This window comes from Jatropha curcas, chromosome 4 (assembly GCF_041381405.1).
Source record: "Jatropha curcas cultivar XTBG-Jc1 chromosome 4, XTBG_Jcur_1.0, whole genome shotgun sequence".
In the NCBI taxonomy this organism is placed as follows: Eukaryota; Viridiplantae; Streptophyta; class Magnoliopsida; order Malpighiales; family Euphorbiaceae; genus Jatropha; species Jatropha curcas.
The window spans coordinates 3,280,530-3,290,478 of NC_143154.1; the positions used below are offsets into that span (position 1 = coordinate 3,280,530).

Consider the following 9,949-nt stretch of genomic DNA (forward strand, 5'->3'; position numbering starts at 1 on the left):
ATGAATATGGGGTTTCTCCAATCTTTCCCTTGCCCTTACCCAAATTTGAATTTCCTCCACTTGCCATTATATGATAATAAGATATAATTTGAAAAATTGAATAAAAAAAATTAGACAAAATAATAACTTAATAAGAGAGATTGTAGAGTAGAGAAAAATAATATAGAGTAGAGTGTAGTATATTGTAGAGAGAGTAAGTAGAGAGAGTAGAGATTTTTTTGTGATGAATTTGTAAATGAAATGAGGTATTTATAATAAATCCAAAAAATTATTTTTCCAAAAATACCCTTGAAACTAGCCGTTTATGGCTGTTGAGAGGGGTAATTAAGAGATTTCACAACAAAATAAAAAAAAATACACAACTGACAGTTTATAACGGCTAGAACTGTCGATTCGAACCGGCGGTTCTAATCGGACGGGGAACCGGCGGTTCCAATCCGGTTCCGACCGGTTTTCTGGAACTGCCAGTTTTGGTTCCAGAAATCTGGAACCGAAACCGAACCGAAAATCTCCGGTTTCGGTTCCGGTTCGGTCCAGTTCTGGTTCTCACCGGTTTCGGTTACTGTTCGGGATCGGTTCGGACCGACGGTTCTGGTTCCCGAAACCGTAATACGGCCACCCTTAATACCATGTTATTGTTTTAATATACTGTTTAGTTTACGTTTTAGTTGTCAATAATAATAGTGGTAAAGTAATAAATAAATAATATACTAATAATGGTAAAATAATAATAGTAATAATTGTAAAACAATAATAATTATAATATTTTATTTATTTTATCATTATATTTTTCAAAATAAATCAAAAATTTTTTTAATAATTATTTAAAAGTTTTTATTAAATTAGGTTTTATATTTATATATGTTAGGCTTATGTAAGTTAAAGAATATAACATATATATTTTTTATCCGTTTTATAAAATTATTTTAGATTTATAAATCCTATATTTTTAATTGTATTTAAAAATATTTAAATATTAAATATAAAAATTTAGTTGAAATGTGTTGAACTCGGTCTCCCTCCGGTTCAGTGACCCTTACCTTCATGGTTTAATGACCAGTCCGATTTTTAGAATATTATTATTAACAATTATCCATCAAAATATTAAATTTTAAATGTTGATAATGATTTTTTTCAAGCAAATTAAGGATTAATTGTTTAAGCTTATATAAAACTTTACTAATACTATTTTCAGAATAATAATTTTTTATTGTTTCACTAGTTCGACAAATAAAGTAATAATATTTTATATTTAAATCCAATAATAATATCTATATAAATTTATATTTTTATGACTTTTTTTTCTAAATTTACTGAAATTAAAATTTCAAAGATAAAATATTAATAAAAATTAATGTGAATTTTATTTATGTAAATTGCCCATTTTCATTTGAGAAATGTTATATATATTCCGAACCACCGGTTCTGGTTCTGGAACCGTAATATAGCCATGTCCAGGTTTACCGCAATAAAAAGATAAAATAATGAATTAATTCAGACCTTAGGGACTAAACAGTACTTTACCCTTTTATTTTCCCCGTAATTGCTCCAATAGTTTTTTCCAAAATTATGGTAGCATTTCCCTTCTAACTCCACGCCCTCCCTTTTACCTCTCGACTCTATCTCCCTCTTCTTTATCTTATCTTCCTGAATACACGCACCGTTTCGTTGATCCCTGTCGCCATTTTCTCGTTCTCCTGCAATTCAACTGCAGCTACATTCTCATCTCGCCTGCAGCAGAACCGCCACCACCAAAACTCTCCACGGCAAAGGTTTATTCTTATTCTTCCCCTACATAATTTCTAATACATTTAACTTTTACCATGTTCTTTGCAAATTATAGAGGACTTCGAGCTTAAACAATGCAGCTTAATTTCAATTTATTTAAATGTTTTTCCGTTTGAATACAGCTCTAGTTTAGTTTGTCTTCGTTTTGAGCTTGCTCCATTCGAATTACACAGCCAAATTTAGGTTCAGAAATAGAGAAAATAACTAATTGGAGAAGATTCAAGTAATTGAACATTGAAACTAACTATTCTCAGATTATTCTAAATTATTATAAGAAATTTCTATGGATTTAATAATTTTAGTAGTCATTTTTTTATGCCAAATTATATGCATAATTTTCGAAACTATATTATAACATGCGGTTTGTGAGCAGGCATGGAATGTTGTGTAATCAAATGCATTTCTTGGCTAGCTTGCTAAAGATGTTTTTCTGCTTTTTACTATTCTTGTTTTACAACAGGAAAAGAGGGAAAAAAGTTTAGCAAGTCAAACATGCGATGCTCAAATAATTTGAGGTATTTTATCACGTACCTTTATAAATAAGTTCAAAATAAAAATCTAGGTATTGATAAGCTTATATATGAATACATGTTTGCACTTCAATATGTGCCTATGAAAAAGCTAAATCATGTGTTGCGCTATAAGCTTATAAATGAGTTGGTGATGTTAAACAAGCTCAATTTAAGTTGTATATTAGACAAGTTATGGAAATAGACTTGAGCATGTCTCATCAAATATGATGAATAAGTTCAAGTTGACAACTTGAGCTTGATTCAGTAATTTAATGAACTTATTGAGTCTGTATGTAGGTAGCAAGCAGCTTCGTCTACTGCAACCTTTAGTGAACTTGATTAGATTTTGTGTTTAAGTGAAGTCTTGAGGAAAAATCTCTATTGTGTTTGTCCTTTGAATTTTTCACTTGATTTGGTTTATATTATTTGTCACCTTCTCAGGTACAGAAAACTGTGAGTTTATTAGTATACTTTGTAATCAAAGAACAATTCAGATGATGGTCTATCCAGTTTGCTCAGTTCTCTTACAAAATTGTTTAAAGGACTTCACTCGCTTGACATTCTGGTCAGTTCTAGAACACAAAGAAAACTGAAGTTTTTAATGCTTGTAAGATGTATTGTGATAGAGCGATTCCAATTAAGATCATGACTAGCATCTAGATATTTCCATAAAAATATAAACAAAGTCTTCTTTCCTCATCTACCAGGAGATTGTCTATCACATATTCACCAAGTAATCGTGGTTCAAACACTGTTCTATTGCCAACTTTGGGTTATGTGGTGGAATACACAAATTTCCAAGCAAGCATGGTACATTCAAATTATAATACATCGGTTTTGAAGAGTGTATGTCCCTTGTATGCTTCTTTCAATTTCTTTCCCAAGACTTCACCGTTTTGGAGCCTTGCATTCACTGTTGATGTTGAGCAGGAATCCGGATTTGGCAAGCATTTCCAGTTAAAACTTGGTCAGGATTTAGCTGAAACTGTATCTGCGAAGGAAGATAGTCTACTGGACAGTTGCCAGGACTCATCTAGAAGTCCAAGTGACCAGAAAGAGAAGCAAACAAAAAGAAAGAGAAAACATGGAAATAAGGGGAGGGTACCATGGAACAAAGGCAGAAAACATACTGCAGGTAACTTCCTTTTGAATGAAAATTAATTAATCATCAACTTATATGCGTCATATCGTTGACCAGTTCTATTGTGGTTTTAATTTTCAATATTTTGTAGAGACTCGTGCACTAATCAAGAAGAGAACAATAGAGGCCTTGAGAGATCCCCAGGTGAAGTCATGTAAGAACTAGTTAGTTTTGGCACAGTGAGTTCTGCATGGGCATTTTAGGAATGATAATGGTTCATCCCATCTGGCATAACTGCACCATTGTTTTCCAAATATAAACACTTAATTGATATACATGATCACTTATGTTTATACTGGCTCTTGTAATTGTAACTGAAAGTCCAGACTTTTTAAACTAGTTTTATTACTTAGCAGAGAAAATAAACTCCTTTCATGTCTTTTTTCAGCTTAATTAATTCTTTGCTTGCATGGATTCAAAACTTTGCTATTAGATATCCTACTTTTTGTATTACTTTCCTTTCCCCCATTCTAAAATTCTTTTTATTTTTTCTTCCTCAATCTTTCACTTTCAGGTTAGAAAGAAGATGTCAGAACATTCCTGTGGCCATAGGTAATCTTTAATTGATCTACCTTCTTTTTAAGAGAATATTATTAACATTCTACATGGATAGATGGTATTATGAAACTGAGAGCATTGTCATTAAGCATTCAAACCATAATAAGAGTTGGAATCAGTCATGCAGCAGCTATGGCACCAAGGATAAATATTTATATCCAACGGTGTAAAGCATATTTCTGTTAACACATGCTAAAAAAATAAAGGGATAAGGAACATGGATGCTTACTAATGACTGAGTAGTGATCTGACTAGTTTTCAAGTAAGGTTCACTCTGTTGAAAGTTGGTAACTGTATGTTGGTGGGTTCAAGATCATGAGAAAAATAGTTTCACCTTATAACAACTGACAACAATCATCAGAAAATAATTTAACTACCTGCTCTCATGATATTTAGGCATATTCTAGTAATCATGATTAGAACTGGTCCAATGCTCAGTAAACTATTTCTTGCATCTTATGTGTAATATTTAGTCCTTTAGCCTGCATATTTAATTGGCCACCATGATACAAATGTGTTGCACAGGCTATATTGGAGTCTGACAATATGAGTCAAAACATATTCCATTGCAGTGATGAAGTCACGGAAAAAATAGGTTCTTCACTTCGGCGACTTTGGGGTAAGCGTTTGAAATGGAAAAGGCTAAGAGAGAAGTTCTTTCTGTCATGGACGAAAAGCATAGCAGAAGCAGCAAGGAAAGGAGGTATTCACCAACAAGAGTTAAATTGGGATAGCTATGATAAGATAAAAGAAGAAATAACTCTCCAACAGCTTCAATGCAATGGACAAATCTAAAGCAAAGGAGCTAGCAAAGATAAAAGCTGAGAGAGCAGCACAGGCAAAAGCAGAAAAGATGGCAATGCTTGCTCAAAAGAGAAAAGAAAGGGAAGAGAAAGCAAAAGCAAGAGAAGAAGCAAAGAAAATGGCAGGCAGAAAAGCAAAGAGAAAAGCAGATAGGCTCTCAGTTGTCAAGGAGTTGACTATTCAACAGAGATTAACAAAGGTTAAAAAATAACATGAATATAAAACCCACCGTTATCATGAATGCTGTAGACCATTGATTTTGGGTGCATATAAATGTGAATGGTTGAAAGAAAGGCTGTTGCTTTTTTCAATGTTTTAAAATTATATCTAGTAGTGAACATATCAATTAATTAATTTTTCAGGAGATCTGTTGAGGTTCATTTGTAATATCATAATTCATTAGAAATAAGATAATATAGAATTTGTTAGCAGAAAATAAGTTTTATTAATAAAAACTATAAAGAGAAATTTAAATTTAGGCTTTCAGAGTGAAGAAAAGGAATTGCAGATCCTTGCTTGTCTTGGGTTCTGATTTTGGAGCTTGTTCATTCCAGTACTTACAATCATAAGCACCCTGTTCCTTTCTTTGAGTGTTTACCCCCCTGCTATACCGGCTGAAAATAAATAGTTCAACGCACTCTGAAGATCAAATTGCTATTTTCTTTCCAATTGTTATTTTGTTTGTTGGTATCTTTAGTATGAATCTAGCATTTCCTGCATAATGAATCATTTTCATTGTACCGCTGCATCTGGTATGGTTTCATATGAATGTTTCCTTCGTTGCTTGTCTAATGATCTTTGGTTTTAACAATGCCATAATTGTCTTTTCTTTAGATTCAGAAAAAGAAATCCATAAATAGTCAGGTAATTACTCCAGGGGAAGCATTGATTTCCCACAGTCCAGCTTGGAAGAAATTGAATGTAAAGATTATGAACAGAGAAAAGGTTCAAAGAGAAGTTTCACTTGCAGATCAGATCAGAGCCGCCAAAAATAAAAGAACTGAACCCATGGCAAGAAAACCTTTAGCAGAATCAATTACTGATAATTTTTTGATATGGAGGTCACTAGAGTAACCCCCTGAGTTACATTGTCAGTGGCATCAGCAAACTTAACAAGCACCAACTGCAAGGTATGATTTACTTGCTACCCCAGTATGATTGCTTATGCCATTGAATGTATTTTTCATTGACAGTTTCTTGAAATGAGTAAACCTTGGAGATTTGGACCATGCAAAACAAATATCTACTCAATTTAATTGTAAATTCCACTTTCTCTAGCTAGTGTTATGTCTCTTTTCCATGTCCAACATGATGAGTAGTGTCATTGGTCATACTTTTGTGTGTGTGTGTGTGTGTGTATACATAAAGAAAAACAACCTTTCTAGTTTTTCTACATCTATGCTTGAAGTTCTGGGGTTCTGCTAAATGCTTGGTTAATGAGGGTTTCAAAATTGTAAATTTGGCAGATAGCCAATACATGATTACTTCACACGGGAAGAGAAAAAAAATAGTTTCAGTCTCTAGGAGACTTCTAGAGGGAGAAAGGAGGAGAAGGAAAAGAAGGAACAGCTGCGATTAGATGTATATTGATTTGGCTGCCACAGAGAAACCATAGTAGTTTTTCATCTATATAGAGATGATAACTTTCAACAGCAGTACTCTGTCTAGATGCAAACAAAGCAGGATAATTTTAACTAGTTGAAATTTTACCATCAAGATGGAATTTAGTGCAGTGCAGCGTTCAGCTAAAACAGCAATTTGACCTATTATTTTGCTTTTCCTTTTTTTGGTTTGAAATTTTGCTTATGTTTTATTTATTGATTTGCTTAATTTTGGTTGACAGTTGCATAAAAATTTACAGTTGGATGAGGCGTATAGTGGGGAGGGTGACTCTCGAAACCTGGCGACTCGGTAACTGGTGGAGTCTTACCACATGACTAAAGCTAAATCTCCTGTATGATAGCTTGGAAAATTTTTCATTTTTTCTTGGTTGGCTATTAAATATTTAGAGACTATGAAAAAAGTTTTATCACAAAATTATAATCTTAATTATTTATCATAGTCTGGGGGTTCTTTGGAGAAATGTAATTTTATATTATATGTGAGAGACTTTCTTGCTTAGGGGAAATACAATTTGGGTATGGTTAAGTTAAAAAATTCAATGAAACGGAAATAATCGAATTAATTGAAGGGATGCCCAAACTAAATTTAGTTGGAGAAATAAAATTGAACTAAAATAATTGGAATTATTAAAACTGGGTGTGTGTAGTTATTTTAGTTGTTTATCATGGAAATTGAACTAAATTATATAAATGAAATTTTTTAAAAATGAAAATCAAAGTGAATAGGAAGTTTCCATTATTTATTGATCTGTTAGAATGCAAAACCAAACCAAAATAAATTAAGAAAAAGTTTTGAAAAAATGATAGCTTGAAAAAATATTTTAAAATGTTATCGTTAATTGTCTAAGATAGTGACTATGGGCTTGTTTGACTTAATATTAGTGATTGTGTATTCAAAATTTTTTTTTTCGAGCATCAAGTGGCTTGATTTTTGTCTATAAGATATATACTTATGCTATATTTAGCAGACTATAATAATCAAATGCATTTTTTCTTTAAAAGAAATAGTAATCAAATGCATTTTTAATGCAAAATGACAATAACAATGCATCTGAATATATAATATTACATTTTTTAAAAATAATATATAATATTACATTTTATTTCAGCTTAGTACAATTTTAATTAAGGGTGGAGCCACATGCAATCGAAGAGAGGCAATTTAAAAAAAAAAAAAAAAAAATCCTTTGCTTTTCATGGCCATTGTCTTTGGAAAAAAAAAAAAAAAAAAATTTCATTTGGCTTTCATAAAATCGAAGCTTGGACAAATAAGAACTTTTATGTTGTGTTTACCACTTTGCTTTGCTTCTTTTCTTAAACCCTAGTTTGGTCTGCTGATTTTAATAGGTTATTACTGCCGAGTACGAAGGAAAGTAGCATTTTAACTGCTGACCAATGGATTTAACATTTAACGTTGTTCGCTATCAACAATTAACAATTAGCCATTAACAAGAAGTGTCAGTAGGTAAAGGTTAAAGATATACCTTGAAGAGGAAATTTTTAAACCTAGAATGAGTTTTTACAAGAAAGTAAATGAAAAGCTGGCTTAATTACACTCGTCCTCGACTATACACCCTATTATATTGGTGTTCATAAGATTTAATTTGTTACACAAAAATATATAAATTTTGACTGATGTTACATAAAAAGACATCCATTAATTTTTCCGTTTGAGAGTAGGCGAAAAGTTGACCGGAATGATTTTAAAGCATTTTAAATAAAAAAAGTTGCTACCTCAGCCCTATCTCATCCACAAACCTGCCTCTTCATTGGAATTGCAACCATTAACCAGATTTTTCTATGTAGAAGAAATATCTTCTCATCTCAGAACTTGCTTTCTCCTCCCCTATTTTCTTCTCTTCTTATTTCTTTTTTATATTAATTAGAGATACAAGAAACAATTAAAATGGTTGACACTGCTTGCTCTAATGGAATTACTAATGGTAAATATCTGTGCATTCCAACTCAGTAAAGCGATTCTAAAAGAACAGGTAGAGCAAAACTCCTAGCTAACTTTTAGGATGGCAGGCTAGCTATGTGTAGTAGAAAGCAGGACATAAAAATGAATCGGATCGTATATTAAAAATGGGAAAATTAATCATCAGAGGCTCATTTTGGTGAAATGACTTGGAGAGTTGAAAGAACTCCAGAATTAAGCGTACTCACTTAACGAAAATCCTATGATGGGTGACCACTGGAAAGTCCCCCATTTGACCTATGGGACAAACATGTGGGTTTTGCTAATTCAGTATGGGATGAAACTGGCTTGATCCAAAATAGACAATTCCTCTGGTAATTGGAGTCGGGCGTGAAAATTGGTATCAAAGCCGGACCACCTCCAGTAGATGTATGGTTTGAGAACGAACCACGCGGAAGTTGGTGGGCCTGTGACATCCCGACCTGGCAAAGTGATCTTGAGAGGGCGAGTAGAGCAAAGCTCCTAACTAGCTTCTAGAATGGCAGACTAGCTATGAGTAGTGAAATGCAGATCATATATCGAAAAGGTAGAAATTCATCATCAGAGGCGCCTTTTGGTGAAATGTCTTAAAAAGTTAGAAGAACTTCAGAGTTAAGCGTGGGTCTCGTCAATCCAGTATGGGATGGAATTGACTTGATCGAAAGCAGACAATTCCTCTAGTGGTTGGAGTCGGACGTGACAATATCATTCATCACTAAATGGGTATAGAAAGAGCTGCTGGTACAAAGAAGAAATTAAAAAGAACCTGAGATGGTGTTTTGTTCTCAATGGGTGTATATTATATAACATATTATATTTTCACTTGAGCTAATTTCATCTATATTATACAATAAAATTAATATACCTTTTTTGCAGTATTTTACACACTGGTCTTTCTCAATATTAGGATATTATCATTTTAGACATAAAACCATTTGGAAAGATTTATATGAAAAAAGATGTTCACAAGAATTAATTAATTTTTAAGAATTCCAAATATGTAAATACCTCTCATTCTATTTCTGAGCTTTCTTTTTTTGCTGCAACATACATGCTTTAGTCATTGATGGAAAGTTTCAAAGTCCATAGGTGATGAATTCATCTACCATGAAACCCTTGTTCATCCAGCTTTTTTTTATCATTCTAAGTATTTCTTTTCTCTTTCGTACACATGTGTATATGTATATATATATATATATATACCATAGGTGTTCTTTGTTTTTCTTTTTTAATTAATTCCAAAAGTTGTTGGTTTTGCTCTACACCAAATCCTTATAGCCGTAATTTTGCTACTGATTTTGCAGTTTTCTGGTGAGATGGGTTTGGGGATGAGGTAGAGAGAAAGTGAAAAGTTAAGGCCGAGGTGGCAATTTTTTTTATTTAAAATGCTTTAAAAGCATCCTGATCAACTTTCCGTCTACTCTCCAACGGAAAATTAACGGATGCCTTTTTTTTTAACTATGTTACAAGGGATAGAAAAAGTTCCTGGATCTTTTAACTTTGGAGGCAGTTTGTTTTGGATAATTGCACTGCACTCCTCAGTTAACATCATTGTTTCTTGATCATC

General features: G+C 32.6%; 1 pseudogene across 1 annotated transcript; it reads left to right on the forward strand.

The window, feature by feature from the left end:
• The first annotated feature begins 1,690 nt into the window (after nt 1-1,690).
• On the forward strand, nt 1,691-6,908 carry LOC149496687 (uncharacterized; annotated as a pseudogene). Its single transcript, XR_016320315.1, has 10 exons — nt 1,691-1,772; nt 2,249-2,303; nt 2,742-2,865; nt 3,008-3,146; nt 3,231-3,435; nt 3,533-3,585; nt 3,956-3,993; nt 4,572-5,002; nt 5,638-5,933; nt 6,647-6,908. The product of XR_016320315.1 is annotated as an uncharacterized LOC149496687 (transcript).
• Nucleotides 6,909-9,949: the final 3,041 nt, after the last annotated feature.